Raw genomic sequence first — 20,887 nt, forward strand, 5'->3', positions numbered from 1 at the left:
ATGTCCAAAACACACGTATGGACATACCGTTCTATGGCCGTCGCCTCTTTGGCGAGAAGGCAGACCATGCGCTTGAGCGCTTTAAGGACTGAGCGCTTTAAGGACTCCAGGGCTACGGCAAAGTCCTTGGGCCTCTTGGCCTGCGCCAGCAAATGGGTGCCTTTCGCTCCTTTCGTGGCCAAGGAAGGGGCGCTCCCACACGTGCCTCCCGCCACGCGGGCTAACATCCAGCGTGGTGGCGGACGTGGAAACCGCTGTGGTATTGGTCGGAGGTCCAAGGCGAGGCCAGTCCAACCTACCCCTGCAGCATCCGCCTCAAAACCTTCCTAGTCCGTGCTTTCAGGCCCATGTGACGCCAGTGGGGGGCAGGGTTCGCCATCACCACTCCCACTGGCGCACCGTCACATCGGACAGGTGGGTGCTGCAAATCGTCCGAAGGGCTACTCCCTCCCCTTCGAGACGAACCCTCATACCATGCTACCGCAACACCACCGCGTATCGGGGGATCATTTGCGGCATCTGCAGGAGGAGGTTTCGGCCCTCTTGGCCAAGGGGGGGCCCTCGAGCACGTTCCTGGGCCGAAAGTAAGGTGTGGTTGCTACTCCCCACTACTTTCTGGTACCCAAGAAGGGCAAAGGGGGCCTATGCCCTATCTTGGACCTACGGAACGTCAACGTCTTCCTCCGGAAGGAGAAGTTTAAAATGTTGACTCTGGCTCAGGTGTTAGCTGCCATGGACCCAGGAGACTGGATGGTAGCGTTGGACTTGCAGGACGCTTATTTTCATATCCCCGTTGTGAGAAGTTGGCCTGATATTCAGTGTTCACTATTCTAGTGATCACTATGTATCAGTCCAAACAACCCTTATGGTGATTGGTTGTAAGTCAACCGATAGACCAGCTATCCTAGTAGCATGGACAAAAGCAGTCTTCGGGCTAAACTCTAGAGGGCGTGTTAAGCCAGCTGTTATACCATCACATATACCCCTTGAACACCAAGTGAAAGGACACCACACAAGTGTTATGAAAATAAACAGTGTATTTATTTAGATCACAACAGCCCTGTGCTCTTTATGAGGACAGGGTACTAAGCACACAACAAAACTCTTACGAAAATACTTTAAGTTGCACAATTTACACAACTGCCCGAGGGGCACGGAAAACCATGTTCGAGGCATGTGGGCTGCTAAATTCATATCTTAGCATTAGATCGCCGCCTAGTGTTGGGTCCGGATGATCGCACATTGTTGTCCTGGAAGAGTCTTCGAAGTATCCTGAGATAGGTGGCTCCTCCCCTGGACTACAGTGCGCATGGGCATCGGCTCCATCCCCAGATTGTTTTTTTCCGCCATTGGGTTCGGATGCGGTCTCGACGTCTCTCTGTCGGAACCGAGAAAACATAACTTTAAACGGCCAAAAGGCCTTGTATTCTTTACGTCGGTATTGTTTGCGTGCGGTCTCGAGTTCTTCCGTCTCTCGGAGCCGGAATCAGCGGAGTATTTGCACTCTTCGGACATCGAGGCCTTCTCATCGCGACTCGACAGCGACTTTCCAGCATGGAGCGGAGTCCGTTTAAACTCTGTCCGCTCTGTGGGTCCAAATACCCACATATAGACGTACACCCGGTCTGTAACAAATGCCTTTCACCAGACCATAACGAAAACAACTGCATGGCCTGTGCGAGTTTCAGGTCAAAGAAGACACTCACGATTCGGCGCGCGGTGCGCCTTGTGGCCAAACAAGCGGCCCCGGATCCAGAAAACATCTTCGACGACCGAGAAGAGGAGGACCAGAGCCATCATCTTCAAATCTCCCCGCCTGAGACGGAGGTCGAGGCAGATCCGGAAGACGACGACGGAGTCGTGGATCAAGGCCTTGAATACGTCGACGAGGTAGGGGACGGTGAAGAGGTTTATGGGGCCGCGGAAGATAGCTCAGGGGACGAGCTATGCCCCGAAGTTTACGGACATAAAGAGCGGGTCACGGGATCGCCTGTCGGCCTTACCCAAGACCCCGTAGCGCAAGCCACGGCCCCGCCTTCAGGCCCGGCCACGGACATACTTGCTGCGCATAGGGTATCGAAACCGAAACTGAAACCTACGGTATCGACTACACCTAAAATGGCCGAGCCAAAACCGAAACCGAAACTTAAAGACTCGAGCGTCCCTAAGATGGCGGCCGTACCAGCGAAAACGACTAAGCCCGCTGCTTCATCGACTCCGTCGACCTCCGGTCCACAGAAGTCGAAGAAATCTGTCGATACCACAGTGTCGAAATCGGCGCGAGAGGAGGGATCCTCTAAGAAGGGTGGCACGCACAGGTCAAGCGCTGCGACGCCGGCTAAGCCCGCCAAAGCCAGCGACACAGCTCCAGCTCCGACTGGGACTTCGGTTGTCGGACGCGTGGTGGAAGCAGTGCCGTCAAAGTCACACGGATCGAAGGCTGGCGCATCTGCGCATCGGTCCAAGGACTCTGGGTCGGCGGACGCGGCATCATCGTCCAAAACTCAGAAGGGCCAACACGACGTCGGATCCGAAGGCAAGGCCTCCTCGTCGGTGCCAAAGGCCACTGTCAGTGACGCGTCCCCCATCGCTTCTTCAATACAAAGAATTAGGGAGATGGCCTCTGCTTCGTCGGCGCAGGCGCCATCGCCGCAGAAGGCGATAGACATTCCGGTCAAGCCTGCGAGTAAACTCCTCTTCCTCCTGCCGCCAAAAGAGGCGCCGAAGGCCTTTTCAACAAAATCGACGCCAAAGAAGTCTGATTCTTCGACGGCAGGGGCACTTTCAGGTCGAGGACTCAACTCAGAAGAGGATTCTGAGTGCTTTATCGATGCAGACACTGGCAAATTGACCCTTTACAAGAGGAGGATCACTTCACAGCCGGTGGACTATGTCATACCCCTAAAGAAGAAAAAGTTTCCCCAAGACGCCTCAGGCCTCATGGAACCTATCCAGCCTCCTCCAAGAAGGAGCCCAACTCCGTCTCCCGACCACTCTGAAAGTGAGGGTTATGATGAAGATGGCCAATACACTTTCCCAGTCAATGAACCAGATTCACAGCCGGATTCATATGATGACATTGGGGACCAAGACACCCAAAATGTGGGGCAGGACCCACAGCCTTTCAGTACACGTGCATCCCCAACAGAGGATTCTGCAGGTTTCCATGCACTCATTGAGAGGGCAGCTGCTAATCATGATGTGGACATGCATGCTGACCCAGTTGAAGAAGACTTTCTATTCGACACTTTTTCAGTTTCAGACAGAACTGTAAAGACACTGCCTATGCTCAAAGGAGTCCTCAAGCATGCTGCGGACATCTTTAAAGAGCCTACCAGGGCGAGGGTGGTCAATCCACGTATTGAAAAGAAATACAGACCGGCACCTGCAGATCCTGCGTACATTCGGGGACAGTTGCCGCTTGACTCCCTGGTGGTCGCAAATGCCCGAAAAAGGGCCAACTCCCAAACAACGGGTGAAGCTCCTCCCCCGGATAAGGAGTCCAAAGTGCTAGAGGCAGGAGGCAAACGTGTAGCTGCGCAGGCTGCCAATTTCTGGCGTATTGCAAATACACAGGCACTATTGGCACGTTATGATAGGTCGCATTACGACACCCTAGAGCAAATTGTGCAACACCTGCCTCCGCAGTTTCAAGAGGGCACCAAAATGATTATACAGGAAGGGCAACTGATCTCCAACGCGGCCATAAAGTGTGCACTTGATGCCGCGGACACAGCCGCTAGGACCATTAACACTAGCGTCATGCTGAGACGACAGGCGTGGCTCCGCATATCTGGGTTTAAACCTGACATTCAAACAACCATACTTAATCAACCAGTCAATCCTGATAGACTGTTTGGTCCAGATGTTGACACCACCCTAGAAAAAATTAAAAAAGACACCGAAACTGCTAAGTCTATGGGGGCCCTACAATCACAACAGTTTCGTGGCAATAATTTTCGTCGCTCAGGTGCCCGTGGAGTCACCAGAGGACAGATGGGTCAGCAATCACAATTCTCTAGAGGTGGAGCACAATCCTCGTACCCCAAACAGAACAAGGGGGGCTACAGGGGAAACAGCACCAGAGGACGCGGCAGAGGAAACAACAACTCACGCTCCTCTACCCCAAGCAAACAGTGACTCTCGGTCACTGCCCCCCCGACCACTTAACACCTGTCGGGGGGAGACTACAGCAGTTCCTGCCCGTCTGGATCAACATCACCACAGACAGGTGGGTGCGACAACTTATCCAGTACGGTTATTGTCTAGAGTTGAAATCCACTCCACCCAACATTCCACCAAGGCAAAGACCTATGTCCGCAGAGCACTTGCACTTATTGCAGCAGGAAGTGGTGCTGATGCTGCAAAAAGGAGCAATCGAGCTCGTGCCAGTGGGGGAGGAAGGCACGGGGGTATATTCCCTGTACTTCCTTATTCCAAAGAAGGACGGATCTCTCAGACCAATTCTGGATCTCCGTCCCCTCAATCTGTATATACTGTCAGAACATTTCCATATGCTTACACTGCAACAGATTCTTCCCTTGTTAAACCAAGGAGACTTCTTAGCAACCTTAGACCTCAAGGATGCTTATTTCCACATTCCACTACACCCGTCCCACAGAAAATACCTCAGGTTCACTATCCAAGGCAAGCATTATCAGTTCAAGGTCCTACCCTTCGGAGTCACCACAGCCCCAAGGGTGTTTACCAAGTGTCTGGCGACAGTAGCAGCCCCACAACCACAACCACAGCCCCAAGGGTGTTTACCAAGTGTCTGGCGACAGTAGCAGCGCACCTCAGAAGGCAGAACATCCATGTCTACCCCTACCTGGACGACTGGCTCGTTCAAGCCAAGTCGGAACAACAGTGCGCCGCGGACATGTCAACTACCATTCACCTCCTTCACGACCTGGGTTTCTCGTTGAATTACCCAAAGTCGCATCTTCAGCCGGCACATGTCCGGCAGTTTCTGGGTGCGACGATCAACACCCTGACGGCCAAAGCTCAACCAAACCAAGTCAGGATAGACAGCATGCAGTCTCTAATCCAAAAGTTCAGACCAAAACACTCACTTCCAGCGAGAGTGTTCATGCAGTTGATAGGCATGATGGCCTCCTGCATCTTCATAGTCCCTCACGCACGGCTGCATATGCGCCCGCTCCAGGAGTGCTTAGCAAATCAGTGGACACAGGCTCAGGGACAATTAACAGACCTAGTGTTGGTTACCAGTCGGGCATACGACTCTCTGCATTGGTGGACTCCACACAACCTTTGCAAGGGCCGACTGTTCCAGGAGCCAGTGCCACAGGTTATCCTGACAACGGACGCATCTCTCCAGGGATGGGGAGCTCATCTGCTCACTTACACGGTGCAGGGACTATGGTCGACGCAGCAACAGAAGATGCACATCAACTATCTAGAACTGATTGCGATCTTCATGGTGCTCAAGTCCTTCATTGTACATCTGTGCAACAAAGTCGTGTTAGTCCGGACGGACAACATGACCGCGATGTACTACATCCAAAAGCAGGGGGGCACCCACTCACCGCAGCTGTCTCATCTGGCTCAGAGCATGTGGAAGTGGGCCATTAAGAGGAACATCTTCCTCATGGCAGAACACCTCCCAGGGAAGGACAATCAGATGGCGGATCTGCTCAGCAGATACAGCCATCAAATGCACAAGTGGGAGATACATCCATCAGTACTCCAGCCGTACTTCCAAAAGTGGGGTCGTCCAGAGATAGACCTGTTCGCCACAAGGGAGAACGCAAAATGCCAAAGCTTTGCCGCCAGGTTCCCACACCCGCAATCACAGGGCAATGCGATATGGATGAACTGGTCAGGCAAATTTGCGTACGCTTTTCCGCCGACACCTCTGATACCACTGGTGGCGAGAAAAATAAGGCAACACTCGATGACACTCATCCTAGTTGCTCCAACGTGGGCGCGCCAGGCCTGGTACACCACGTTCCTCGAATTCTCTGTGGTACCGCATCAAAGACTGCGCCTCACGCCCAGGCTTTTGACGCAGAACCATGGAGAAATTCAGCATCCAGATCCGCAACAGCTCAACCTAGCGATCTGGCTCCTGAAGTCTTAGAGTTTGGATACCTCAACCTACCTCCTGAATGCATGAACATCATCAAGGAGGCGAGGAAACCAACAACCAGAGCATGCTATGCCGCAAAATGGAAGCGTTTTGTCATTTACTGTGCAGCCAATGACATAAACCCGCTAGATGCATCTATCCCTAACATCATTTGCTATCTGTTACATCTTTACAAGTGCAAGCTGTGAGAAGGTGGCCTGATATGCAGTGCTCACTATTCTAGTGAACACTATGTATCAGTCCAGCAACCCTTATTGATGATTGGTTGTAAGTCAACCTTATAGACCAGCTATCCTAGTAGCATGGATACGAGCAGTCTAAGGCTAAAGACTCGAGAGGGCGTGTTAAGCCAGCTGTTTACCACACATATACCCCTTGAATACCAAGTGAAAGGACACCACACAAGTGTTATGAAAATAAACAGTTATTTATTAAGATCACAACAGCCCTGTACTCTTTATGAGGACAGGGTACTAAGCACAAACCAAAACTCTTACAAAAATACTTAAGTTAGCACAGTATATACAAATGCCCGAGGGGCACGGAAAACCATATACTCTGAAAGTGGAATGCGAAATTCCTAGCAGGTAAGTACAGTATTAATAGCTTTTGGAATCGCTAGGACTTGACTAGGGAATCGTTAGATTATGTCTAGGAGGCCTAGGGGACTCGGGTGCAGTGTGTGCACTCTCACGCGAGATGCGGGACAAAAGTCTATGGTAGCTAGGAATTAGAAAGTTAGTGTTCTCGGGCGAACCCGACCTGGTAGGGAGAAAACGAAAGTAGATTCTGACCCTTGGATAGTGAGGCTATGCTGGGGCACCGAAATGCCGAAGTTACCTAGCCCAGGGGCTGCAGCTGCATAGGTCTGAAAAGACGTCGGGAATCCTCGTAGACGGACCAGGAGCCGGAAGAAAAGATGCTGGCCGGTGACCAGTGAAGAAAGTTCAGTCGGATCCAAGCCTGGATCTTGAAGATAGATGACACCTGAAAGCAGAGGGGACCAAGTTCGAGACTACTAGCCAGTAGTCAGTGGGCACCAGGAGGGCACCGGATGGTAGCCACCTCGACAAGGTGAGTGGGTGACGCTGTAGCTCGAAGATCTCGCGGACCAGGAGGCGTTGTCGGCGACCAGGATGGAGGATCGAGCTGTCCCACGAAGATGGAAGCTGTCGGCGTCGCTGGACCCAGGATTGGGCAACAAAGCCTTGGCAAATTCAAGCCCACGCGGTGGACCTAAAATGGCGTCTGGAGTGGACCAGGAGGGTCCGGGGTGCCTCTCTTGAACAAGGAAGCAAGGGCCAGCCTGGAGCAACCAGACCAGCAGTCGTGAAGTCGTTGGGCGTCGTTCAGAAGGCCACAAGCCAGCCGGCTAGTAGCCAAACAACGCGGTGCACAGCAAACAGCAGAAGGGCCCCACGCCGATCGTGGAGATGCAGGGGGGCTGATCTTGGGTGCTGGAGCTGCGCAGGGTCGGGGCTTCTCGGACCCCAAAGCACTCACCAGTGGAGGACACGGTGGGCTTGCAGTAAAGATGTCGTGCAGTCTTGGCGATCGTCGGTCCCTTGAGGTCTCGTCGCACTCACGGTTCTCAGCTTGGCTGTAGAGGTGAGTAGAGGTCAGAGGTGCCAGGGAAGCCGGGTCTCGTCGAGCTGGGTCGTCGGATTCGTGATGAAAGACTTGCAGCAGACCGCAGTGTTCTTTAGGATGGTGCCCGCTTGATGCAGGGTGACTACTCCTTAGCCACAAGGGAGAATCTTGAAGAAGAAATCGTGAAGTCCTTTCGAAGAAAGTGGTATCTTGATTCCAAAGATGATCTAATTTTAACAGGGGGCCCGCTCCCATCTTTATACTAAAAAAGGGGGCTGACCCGGTGACTAGGTCCTGCCTATGGGTGGGACTAGGTGGGGGGTGGTTACACCCCTCAGCCATGCCGGACTTCCCCAGGCCAGGGGCTGGTGTGCCCCTGGAACTGGTTCAGACCGGCCTATGCGTAGTGAGCACCGGGGTGCCACTCAGCAGTCACCTTCCTGTAAAGCCCTGCCTACCCAGGATACACAAAACCATGTCTGGGACGGTGCTAGCACCGCCCCTGACAGGAAACCCTTTGTCCAGGCTCCCCTCGCTGGAAGGACTCCCAGCTGCAGGGGGTCAGACTCGTGTCTGTGGTGGCAGCATCCATTTTGTGGAGCTGAGGCTTCAGTTAACTTTAACCGGGGTTCACAGTTACATACATGTCGTGTCCCTCTAGAAGGGTGGAATGCTAACCCCGTCGCCAGAATTGGCGAGGGGTTAGTATTCCAATTCGTATGACACCTTACTCGACATGTTTTGATAAAGCAATACCAAAGATAGCATTTAACCGCGAGGATTATAATGCACTTAAGGGTATATGGTATGCGATATCATGGAACAGCTATTAGGACTTGATTCCGCAAGCTGCAGACAGGCTCAGCTCATGCCAGAGCACCATCTCACACGATTCCAAGCACTCTGCCTTCAGGATTGTCAAGGCCTGCCATAGGAGTGACTGATAGGAATCTGTGTGTCCATTTTAGGGTTAGGTATAGGTATACTACACCTACAGCAAAGGGTGATTACACGACTTTGCCCCAGCTGTCATGCAGCCAGTTGTGTCAAATTTAGGAGGCCAGCCAGGGGTGGCATAATACATGCTGCAGCCCCTGGCAGCCCTGGGTACACCTATGCCCTGAGTTACAGGGTCTGATAAGGTGGCCCAGTACCAATTGGAAATGTACCTAGGGTACATGGAATCCATTTTTAAGAGAGAGCAGTAGGCCTGGGGTCCTGATTGGCAGGATCCCAGGTCGACTATGTCCAAAACCAGCTAAAACACAGGGCAAAAAGTTGGGGGCAACCATAGTCAGGATGTACCTTCCTACACAACCCCCCCCCAAACGAAAGGAGATAAGGCTATCCTTGTCCAGGTAAGCCTCTATTACCTAAGTGGCCATATAAGGAAGGACCAGCTCTGGCTTGGTTTCCCCCTGTGTCATGGTCCACTAGGCAACCCCTCACCCTAAGGGTATCTGAGGGTCTCCACCATAGGGAATCTCTGTCTCTGGTGTGTCTTGGGAAAGAAGAAGGCTGATGCTGGGATGGAGTACTGAAGTGAGGCTCCTCTACCTTTGGGCTCAACTTCCTCCAATCACCATTCATCATGTGTGCCTTTCTTTCTTTAGCTGAGATGCACTGAGCTCTCAGGGTCAGCCTCTGGCTACCTACAGCTGGAGGCTGAGTCCCTCTGTTTGGCTTACTGGAGGGACAGGTCAGGTCTGGGGTTTTTAGGCCCCATGTTTGGCTGTGCCCAACAGTGTCCAGCTGTGGGAGTTCCCTAACTACTTTTAAGGGGGATCCCTCAGGAGTCTGACTTATTTTCACTTGGCTGGGTTTACCAGCTTCAGTGATCCTAATCTGCTGATTAGGGGGTTCTTTTGGACAGGGGGCCCTTTGGGGTCCACCACTGGCCTCCCTGGTCTCTTCAGCCCTGGGCTGACTGAGGCAGGGTAGAGAGGTGCAGGTTACCTGCTCCAGACTGGGTCCCACCTGGGAAGGGTCCACTGCCATCAGGGGTTCTGCCAGGCTAGGCCTGACTACCTCTGGGGCAGTTCCTTCAACAGGGGTAGAGTCAGTTCCCTGAGGAGACTGGCTCTCACCTAGTGTCTGGGAGGGGGAAGACTCTTCTTCCTCCTCAATGCTCTCTGTTTGAGTGGAGTGATCCATTGTTTCAGGCTTCACAACCTCACTATCTGTCTGAGTAGAGGCTGAGACCATTTCAACCTTGCCAACCTTTTCAGGAGGGCACTCAGTCTGTGTTTGGGCTGTGACTGTCACAGCCCTCCTATCCTGTTCTGAAAAGTCTGTCTGAGCCTGGGCAGTGGCTACCACTGCCCTTCCAACCTTTTCAGGGAGGAATGGTGCTTGGACTGGGGCTGTAGCTATTACTGCCCCACTAACCTGTCTGGATAGGCCTATCATTCTGGAATGAGTTTCTTGTTCCACTCCAGCCCATGCTGAGAGTTCTAGGTCATTCCCCAGTAAGCAATCTACAGGTAGGTTATCTGTCACTGCCACTCTCATGGGCCCTGTGACATTACCCCAGCTGAGCTTGACTACTGCCATGGGATGCCTTCTCTTCATTCCATGAATGTCTGTCACCTGATAAGTAAAACCAGGGGTCAGTTGAGCAGAGGGGACCAGATGGTCACTCACCATGGTGAGGCTGGCCCCTGTGTCTCTGAATGCCTCAACTTTCTGACCATTCACTAAAACTTCTTGTCTATACTTGCCCAAAATGTGGGGTCCAGTAGTGAAGTTGGCAAACCCCATGCCAGTCTCACAGACAAGAGTGTGGTCAGGGAACCTGGCTAAGCCATAGTCCTCCTGATTGCCCAAAGTAATGCCCACCACATTCTTGGGGGCACTCCCACCACCTGGGGGATTACCACTAGTGGTAACAGGAGGTTTAGGAGTATTACCTGGGGGTACATTTCCCTTATTACCATTTTTAGGGCAACTGGCATCACTTTTGTAATGGCCCACCTGTTTACAGGTATGGCAATAAGGTTTCTTTTGTTCAGAAGGAGTGTTCTGGGACCCACCACCCTTGTTGGAGTTTTGGGGCCCTTGGGAAGTCTTCTCTGTGGATTTATCCCCACCCTTCTCTTGAGGCTTGGTTGATTCCTTTTTCTGGTCACCACCCTGGTTTTTAGGCCTAACCCTGGTTCTGACCCATTTGTCTGCCCTCTTACCCAATTCCTGTGGAGAGGTCAACTCAGAGTCTACCAGGTGCTGATGTAATAGCTGGTTCTGACAATTATTTAAGATTTGCTCCCTCATAATTAGATTATACAATCCTTTAAAATCAGTAACCTTACTACCCAGTAGCCAGCCTTCAAAAGCCTTAGTGGCACAATCAACAAAGTCAGTCCAATCTTGAGACTGAGTTTTCTGGGTGTCTCTGAACAGCATCCTGTATTGTTCAGTGGTTAAACCAAACCCATCAACCAGTACATTCTTCAAGACTTGGTAATTGTTAGCATCCTCCACCCTTGTGGTGAGGAGCTTATCTCTACCTTTACCATCAAAGGAGAGCCACAAGATAGCTGCCCACTTACTTTGGGGAACACCCTGCACAGTGCAGGCTCTCTCCAAAGCAGTAATCCATTTGTGGATGTCATCCCCTTCTTTAAAGGGGGGCACTATCTTATTCAGGTGCTTTGTATCAAAACTCCTTTCCCTATTGCTAGGTTTATTGCTGCCACCAGTGGGAACTAGCCCACATAATTCTTGCTCTCTAGCAAGGGCAAGTCTCTCTTTGGCCAGGGCAAGTTCTTCCCTTTCAATCCTCAGTTTGACTGCCCTTTCTTCAGCTTCATACACTCTCCTCTTAGGGGAAGACATCCCTCTGTGAGAAGAGTTGAGAGAGCCATTGGTTCGAAAGGATCTGCTAGAGCCTCTTGATAGAGACCTAACTCGTCCATTCCCAATGTTAAGCTGACCTGAGAGTGGGCCCAGGGGTCCCCCAGTACCAATCTCATGTCTGCTTAAGTTGGACCTGGTTAGTCTTCTGACTTCTACCTGTCCCTTATCTGCCTCATCCCCAGACAACTCATCCTCCTCCTCAGCATCATCTGCCTCATGGAGGGGATGGATATCAAAGGGACCCTGTAAGGAGGGCAAACTTCCATCTGGATTAGAAGGGTCTGGGTTACCAGCCCTACTGGCATCATAAGCCTCTAAGAGACCAATCAGAAAGGAAGTGGTGGGGTTAGACCCCTGTTTTAGTTTCCTGAGAGTACACACTTGTCTCATCTCATGGAAGCTAAGAGCAGCATATTTTGAAGTAAGGACCTGTGGAGGGTCCACTGACACAAGGGGATACTCAGAGTTTCCTCCTTTGTCTGACATGCTGATTCTAGTGTGGTGTAAGTGATGCACCTACCTACACTATGTGTTACCTACTGATCCCTTGCTAGAGTTGTAGCCAAGGTGTGCTAAGCCTTGAGGAGCTACAACAGCTGGTTCAGTAGAACTCAGAGTATTCTAAGCTTTAGTTATATGTACCTAACAGTACTTATGTGATCTTTCAACAAGATATTCTTAGGATACGTGTGGTAAAACAACAGCAAGCTCAAATCCCAACCGCTGCTCACCAATGTGAGAAGGTGGCCTGATATGCAGTGCTCACTATTCTAGTGAACACTATGTATCAGTCCAGCAACCCTTATTGATGATTGGTTGTAAGTCAACCTTATAGACCAGCTATCCTAGTAGCATGGATACGAGCAGTCTAAGGCTAAAGACTCGAGAGGGCGTGTTAAGCCAGCTGTTTACCACACATATACCCCTTGAATACCAAGTGAAAGGACACCACACAAGTGTTATGAAAATAAACAGTTATTTATTAAGATCACAACAGCCCTGTACTCTTTATGAGGACAGGGTACTAAGCACAAACCAAAACTCTTACAAAAATACTTAAGTTAGCACAGTATATACAAATGCCCGAGGGGCACGGAAAACCATATACTCTGAAAGTGGAATGCGAAATTCCTAGCAGGTAAGTACAGTATTAATAGCTTTTGGAATCGCTAGGACTTGACTAGGGAATCGTTAGATTATGTCTAGGAGGCCTAGGGGACTCGGGTGCAGTGTGTGCACTCTCACGCGAGATGCGGGACAAAAGTCTATGGTAGCTAGGAATTAGAAAGTTAGTGTTCTCGGGCGAACCCGACCTGGTAGGGAGAAAACGAAAGTAGATTCTGACCCTTGGATAGTGAGGCTATGCTGGGGCACCGAAATGCCGAAGTTACCTAGCCCAGGGGCTGCAGCTGCATAGGTCTGAAAAGACGTCGGGAATCCTCGTAGACGGACCAGGAGCCGGAAGAAAAGATGCTGGCCGGTGACCAGTGAAGAAAGTTCAGTCGGATCCAAGCCTGGATCTTGAAGATAGATGACACCTGAAAGCAGAGGGGACCAAGTTCGAGACTACTAGCCAGTAGTCAGTGGGCACCAGGAGGGCACCGGATGGTAGCCACCTCGACAAGGTGAGTGGGTGACGCTGTAGCTCGAAGATCTCGCGGACCAGGAGGCGTTGTCGGCGACCAGGATGGAGGATCGAGCTGTCCCACGAAGATGGAAGCTGTCGGCGTCGCTGGACCCAGGATTGGGCAACAAAGCCTTGGCAAATTCAAGCCCACGCGGTGGACCTAAAATGGCGTCTGGAGTGGACCAGGAGGGTCCGGGGTGCCTCTCTTGAACAAGGAAGCAAGGGCCAGCCTGGAGCAACCAGACCAGCAGTCGTGAAGTCGTTGGGCGTCGTTCAGAAGGCCACAAGCCAGCCGGCTAGTAGCCAAACAACGCGGTGCACAGCAAACAGCAGAAGGGCCCCACGCCGATCGTGGAGATGCAGGGGGGCTGATCTTGGGTGCTGGAGCTGCGCAGGGTCGGGGCTTCTCGGACCCCAAAGCACTCACCAGTGGAGGACACGGTGGGCTTGCAGTAAAGATGTCGTGCAGTCTTGGCGATCGTCGGTCCCTTGAGGTCTCGTCGCACTCACGGTTCTCAGCTTGGCTGTAGAGGTGAGTAGAGGTCAGAGGTGCCAGGGAAGCCGGGTCTCGTCGAGCTGGGTCGTCGGATTCGTGATGAAAGACTTGCAGCAGACCGCAGTGTTCTTTAGGATGGTGCCCGCTTGATGCAGGGTGACTACTCCTTAGCCACAAGGGAGAATCTTGAAGAAGAAATCGTGAAGTCCTTTCGAAGAAAGTGGTATCTTGATTCCAAAGATGATCTAATTTTAACAGGGGGCCCGCTCCCATCTTTATACTAAAAAAGGGGGCTGACCCGGTGACTAGGTCCTGCCTATGGGTGGGACTAGGTGGGGGGTGGTTACACCCCTCAGCCATGCCGGACTTCCCCAGGCCAGGGGCTGGTGTGCCCCTGGAACTGGTTCAGACCGGCCTATGCGTAGTGAGCACCGGGGTGCCACTCAGCAGTCACCTTCCTGTAAAGCCCTGCCTACCCAGGATACACAAAACCATGTCTGGGACGGTGCTAGCACCGCCCCTGACAGGAAACCCTTTGTCCAGGCTCCCCTCGCTGGAAGGACTCCCAGCTGCAGGGGGTCAGACTCGTGTCTGTGGTGGCAGCATCCATTTTGTGGAGCTGAGGCTTCAGTTAACTTTAACCGGGGTTCACAGTTACATACATGTCGTGTCCCTCTAGAAGGGTGGAATGCTAACCCCGTCGCCAGAATTGGCGAGGGGTTAGTATTCCAATTCGTATGACACCTTACTCGACATGTTTTGATAAAGCAATACCAAAGATAGCATTTAACCGCGAGGATTATAATGCACTTAAGGGTATATGGTATGCGATATCATGGAACAGCTATTAGGACTTGATTCCGCAAGCTGCAGACAGGCTCAGCTCATGCCAGAGCACCATCTCACACGATTCCAAGCACTCTGCCTTCAGGATTGTCAAGGCCTGCCATAGGAGTGACTGATAGGAATCTGTGTGTCCATTTTAGGGTTAGGTATAGGTATACTACACCTACAGCAAAGGGTGATTACACGACTTTGCCCCAGCTGTCATGCAGCCAGTTGTGTCAAATTTAGGAGGCCAGCCAGGGGTGGCATAATACATGCTGCAGCCCCTGGCAGCCCTGGGTACACCTATGCCCTGAGTTACAGGGTCTGATAAGGTGGCCCAGTACCAATTGGAAATGTACCTAGGGTACATGGAATCCATTTTTAAGAGAGAGCAGTAGGCCTGGGGTCCTGATTGGCAGGATCCCAGGTCGACTATGTCCAAAACCAGCTAAAACACAGGGCAAAAAGTTGGGGGCAACCATAGTCAGGATGTACCTTCCTACACAAGCTAGCGTTCACTTCTATTCGGATACATCTATCCGCCATCGCAGCTTACCTTCAAAACAGGCAGCATCTCTCTGTCTTCAGGGTGCCTGCCATTAAAGCTTTCCTTGAAGGTCTGAAACAAGTCATTCCCCCAAGAACACCGCCAGCTCCGGTGTGGAACCTCAATGTGGTCCTCACCAGACTGATGGGACCACCATTTGAGCCACTGCACTCGTGTGAACTACAGTTCCTAACGTGGAAAGTAGCTTTCCTAATTGCTATTACGTCACTAAGGCGTGTTAGTGAGCTACAGGCGCTCACAATCCAAGAGCCATTCATTCAGATTCATCCAAATAGGGTAGTGCTACGTACTAACCCCAAATTCCTTCCGAAGGTGGTGTCACAATTTCATCTCAACCAAACTATCGACTTGCCGGCATTCTTCCAAAACCCACAAACAGTGGCGGAAAGAATGCTCCATACGTTAGACGTAAGGAGGGCGTTGATGTACTACATAGACAGGACACAACACTTTAGGAAAACAAAACAACTTTTTGTTGCCTTCTCACCACAACACAAAGGCAACCCGATTTCCAAAGCAGGAATAGCCAGATGGATTGTTAAGTGCATTCAAATCTGTTATCAAAAGGCCAAGCGCACTTTAACAGTACCCCCAAGGGCGCACTCCACACGCAAATTGGGGGCATCCATGGCTTTCCTAGGGAACATTCCTTTAGAGGACATTTGCAGAGCAGCCACGTGGGTTACACCACATACCTTTACAAAACACTACTGTGTTGATGTGCATTCCAAGCAGCAAGCGGCTGTAGGACAGGCTGTTCTCAAGACACTTTTTCAGGTTTCTGCAGCTGGCACGGGCAACCGCCGCTGATGGAGGGACTGCTATATATTCTATGCTAAGATATGAATTTAGCAGCCCACATGCCTCGAACTGAATATGCTACTTACCAGTATGCATCTGTTCTTGGCATGTAGGGCTGCTAACATTCATATCGCCCACCCTCCTCCCCGGTGCCTGTCGCAGCTGCAGATATACTATTGTATTCAATCATTAGCATGGACATCCTTTACACTTTTCACTCCATCTTCTGCCACAATGGCGAAAAACAATCTGGGGATGGAGCCGATGCCCATGCGCACTGTAGTCCAGGGGAGGAGCCACCTATCTCAGGAAACTTCGAAGACTCTTCCAGGACAACAATGTGCAATCATCCGGACCCAACACTAGGCGGCGATCTAATGCGAAGATATGAATGTTAGCAGCCCTACATGCCAAGAACAGATGCATACTGGTAAGTAGCATATTCAATACTATGAAAGTGGAATGCGAAATTACTAGCAGGTAAGTACTGAACTAATAGGCTTTGGAATCGCTAGGACTACGTTACTGAACCTTCAGATTACTAGTAGGAGGCCTAGGGGACTCGGGTGCAGAGTGTGCACTCACGCGGGATGCGGGACAAAGTCTATGGAAGCTAGTAAAAGCAAAGTTAGTGTTCTCGGGCGAACCCGACTAGGTAGGTCAAAAACGACAGTGGATCTGGACCCTTGGATAGTGAGGCTATGCTGGGGCACCGAAATGCCGAAGTTACCTAGCCCAGGGGCTGCGGCTGCATAGGTCTGAAAAGACGTCGGGAATCCTCGTTGACGAACCAGGAGCCTGAAGAAAGAAGTTGCTGGCAGGCGACCAGTGAAGATTGTTCGATGGATCCAAGCCTGGATCGAAGATGGATGACACCTGAAAGCAGAGGGGACCAAGTTCTTAATCACTAGCCAGTGATTGTGTGGGCACCAGGATGGCACCGGGCGAAGTCACCTCGACCAGGTGAGTGGGCGACGCTGGGCTCTGCAGTCTCACGGACCAGGAGGCGTTGTCGGCGACCAGGATGGAGGTGCGAGCTGTCCCACGATGGTTGATGCTGTCGACGTCGCTGGACCCAAGATTGGGGCAACAAGTCTTAGCAAATTCAAGCCCACGCAGTGGACCTAAAATGGCGTCTGGAGTGGACCAGGAGGGTCCGGGGTGCTCCTCTTTTGGAAGGGAGCAAGGGCCAGTCTGGAGCAACCAGACCAGCAGTGGTGATGTCGTCGGTCGTCGTCGGGAAGGCCACAAGCCAGCGGGCTAGTAGCCAGACAACGCGGTGAGCAGCCACAAAGCAGAAGGGCCCCACGCAGATCTCGTGGATGCTGGGGGGCTGGACTTCGGTGCAGGAGCTGCTCAGGGTCGGGGCTTCTCGGACCCCAAAGCACTCACCAGCGGATCCCTCGGCAGTCGTGCTGGGTAGAAGTCGTGCAGTTCTGATGATGGCCGGTCCCTCGTTCTCGTCGCACCTACGGTTCTCAGCTTAGCTGTAGAGGTAGGTAGAGGTCAGAGGTGCCAGGGAAGCCGGGTCTCGTCGAGCTGGTCAGTCGGATTCCGGAGGAAGGACGTGCAGCAAACCGCAGAGTTCTTAGATGGTGCCTGCGGTTGCAGGGTGACTACTCCTTAGCCACAAGGGAGAAATCTTGAGAAGAAGTCGAGAGTTCCTTTCGTAGAAAGTAGTTTCTTGATTCAAAGATCTAATTTGGAAGGGTCCCCGCTCCTGCCTTTATCCTAAAGAAAGGGGTGGGTACGCGACTAGGTCCTGCCCTAGGGGTGGGACCAGGAAGGGGGGTGGTTACACCCCTCTCCCACGCCGGACTTTCCCCAGGCCAGGGGCTGGTGTGCCCCTGGAACTGGTTCTAGCCGGCAGATGCGTAGTGAGCACCGGGGTGCAACTTGCAGTCACCTTCCTGTAAAGCCCTGCCTACCCAGGATACACAAAACCCTGTCTGGGATGGTGCTAGCACCGCCCCTGACAGGAAACCCTTTGTCCAAGCTCCCCTCGCTGGAAGGACTCCCAGCTGCAGGGGGTCAGACTCGTGTCTGTGGTGGCAGCATCCATTTTGTGATGCTGAGGCTTGAGTAAACTTTAACCGGGGTTCACAGTTACATACATGTCGTGTCCCTCTAGAAGGGTGGAATGCTAACCCCGTCGCCAGAATTGGCAAGGGGTTAGTATTCCAATTCGTATGACACCTTACTCGACATGTTTTGATAAAGCGATACCAATGATAGCATTTATCCCCGAGGATTATAATGCACTTCGGAGTATATGGTATGCGTTATCATGGAACAGCTATTAGGACTTGGTTCCGCAAGCTGCAAACGGGCTCAGCTCTTGCCAGAGCACCATCTCACACGATTCCAAGCACTCTGCCTTCAGGATAGTCAAGGCCTGCCATAGGAGTGACTGATAGGAATCTGTGTGTCCATTTGAGGCTTAGATATAGGTATACTATATCTAAAGCAAGGGGTGATTACACCACCTTGCCCCAGCTGTCGTGCAGCCAGTTGTGTTAGATTTAGATGGCCAGCCAGGGGTGGCATAATACATGCTTCAGCCCCTGGTAGGACCTGGGTACACCTATGCCCTGAGTTACAGGGTCTGATAAGGTGGCCCAGTACCAATTGGATAATGCACCTAAGGTACACATGTCAATTTAGTGAGAGAACAGCAAGGCTGTGGGTCTGATTGGCAGGCCCACAGCCAGAGAAAGTCGTAAACCAGTGAAACTAAAGCAAAAAATCTGGGTGATCATAGGATTGCAGACCCTACTCTCCTAGAGTCACCTTCCTCGCGGCGAAAAGCTGGAGCGTTCCCTCTGGCACAGAGCTCGCTAGGAAATGAGGAAGATGCTGGACCGTTCCCCTCATGGTCAAAGGTAAGCCTCTCCCAGTTAGGTGTGCGTCGGCGGCAGCTGCCCCAACTCTCTTTGAACAGAGAAAGAATACGCGCATACGTGGCCGATACTCAGTTCAATCTGGGCTAGAGTCAGGTTCTCATTACTAACAACTTTGCGTGTTGCGAGCAGCAATTAGATAGCAAAAGAATCGGGGGCAGTAAAACAGCACTCCAAGCACCTGTTTCACCAAGACTCTAATCTGCGGCAACCATTGTGAAGCGTCTCCCTCCGTGGGCGGGGGCAGTGGCGAGTCAGGAGCTTTTTAGATGTGATCAACATTCATTCCCCATCTTCATTTCTAGCTAACTCCTCACTAACCCAATATCCCACTGTCTGCTGTTTGTGTCTCAAGCCAACAAGTACGTTTCTTAATAAAACACTATAAATAGGTTAAAATATGTAAATCAAAATATCTGAAAGAAACACAGGCTTATTTCCACATCCCAGTCCTGCGGGAACACCGGCGTTACCTGCTGTTCGCGGTAGGCCATGAGCATTTTCGGTTCACCGTGGTCCCTTTTGGCCTTACCACCGCCCCTCGGGTGTTCACGAAATGCAGATAATGCCATTTCAGTGGCAGTCTAGAGGCCAGGGCAGGGAAAGACATAATAGTTTACAAGTTCACTATTAGTCCGGGGCTACTATACTATCCTTTCTCAGTCTGTGTTAAGCATGCAATTCCTTAGATATTCTGTAACAGAACAAAACTGGGATAGAAGCCCAACTGACATGTCTCTTCAGGCAATTATGCAAGTTCTCAGACTCCTTGTTGGTGAAATTACATGAGCTTAGTTCAAGCCGTTCATTCAGATTTTAGTCATTTGTTGAAGGATGGGTACCTTAGTGCAAAATACTAACTTTAAGTAACATTTCTTAAGCAATTTGTTTTACTCTTAGTGTGATTTATACAACTTGTGTCTCCACTTCTCTACCTATTGTCTAGATTCCTAGAGGAAAATTCAACGTATCCCTTCTTTAAATCAGCCTTTGTAAGTCCATCTAATGGCTTGCTCTTATGTTTTAGTCCATTTTTGCATCTATTTTGCTGCTGTCTGTACCTTAAATTCCATTCTATGCCCTACTCTGGTTATGGCTTCTCGCTGTCCAGTGGTCTGGGTTCCATAAAATCAATGGGATTCTCAATTTTTTTATCACTGTGAATTGAGGTCAAATGGATTCTAAGGTTATGATGCTTGGTTGTCTTGGTAACTTGCTTGTGTTTTTGTAGTTATTTAGGTTGACTGAGCATGCTTGGATTCTATGCATCATTTGGGTCTGAAGTGCCTGTTTGTGCGTGTTTATAAATGATTTGTTGTGGCTTTGTGGGAAACAGTACGTTTGTTCGCCCTTGGTATACGTTGTTTTTAGGAGAAAACAATCTTCTAATGCACAATGGGTGACTACCCAAGATAAAGTTGCTAATGTACTTCTTTCAAACTACAACACAACAAAACATGACAATCTCGAATTCTGGCAGCATGTTTTTCTCATCTGGAAGTCTTGTTTGATCCTGTTAAGATTTTAGACATTGAACACGTACTCCAGACCACAGTTTGCAAATTAAGACCTGATTGAGCTTGCGTGTTTATTTATTTAATTTTGAAGAAAGTCTGCTACTTGCCTTAATAGGTGGCGTAGTCATTTGTGCTCCTGTTACATGGTCATCAGTACATTCCTTCACAAAGCACTACTGCATGGACCATCGGATCAACAGTGAAGCAGGAGTGGTACAAACAGTACGCTAGCATTTGTAAACACATCCTAGAAAGACCCCGGCAAACCCACAGGAGAGAACACTCTTTTTAATCCATGCACATCATGTGAATCAAAAGATTCACACTGCTAAACTAAACGGTTACTTTATAGGAGGAGTAGTTTTGTAGTTAGAAGAATTTTCTGGATCCACGTGCAACCACCCACCTCCATCAGTTGAGATGAAATTGCAAACTCTACTCCAGAGAATACTGACAAACCTTGGGAATTAAAAAGAATTTGAAGATGGTCACTGCATCGAGAGATTTCTGGGGCATACGTTAAGCTTCACACAAGTAGGGGTTTAACTCTAAATGTTCGATGCCTACGTGTGAGAAGGTGGTTCTGACCATCATTT

General features: G+C 50.8%; 1 protein-coding gene and 1 pseudogene across 1 annotated transcript in view; both read left to right on the forward strand.

Moving 5' to 3' along the window:
• The window catches only part of YWHAE (tyrosine 3-monooxygenase/tryptophan 5-monooxygenase activation protein epsilon), a 197,719-nt gene that overhangs the window by 157,231 nt on the left and 19,601 nt on the right, over positions 1–20,887 (forward strand). The window lies entirely within an intron of this gene.
• LOC147730415 (uncharacterized) lies at positions 1,555–4,269 on the forward strand (annotated as a pseudogene).

The sequence above is a fragment of the Lissotriton vulgaris genome, chromosome 2_1, assembly GCF_964263255.1.
Source record: "Lissotriton vulgaris chromosome 2_1, aLisVul1.2, whole genome shotgun sequence".
In the NCBI taxonomy this organism is placed as follows: domain Eukaryota; kingdom Metazoa; phylum Chordata; class Amphibia; order Caudata; family Salamandridae; genus Lissotriton; species Lissotriton vulgaris.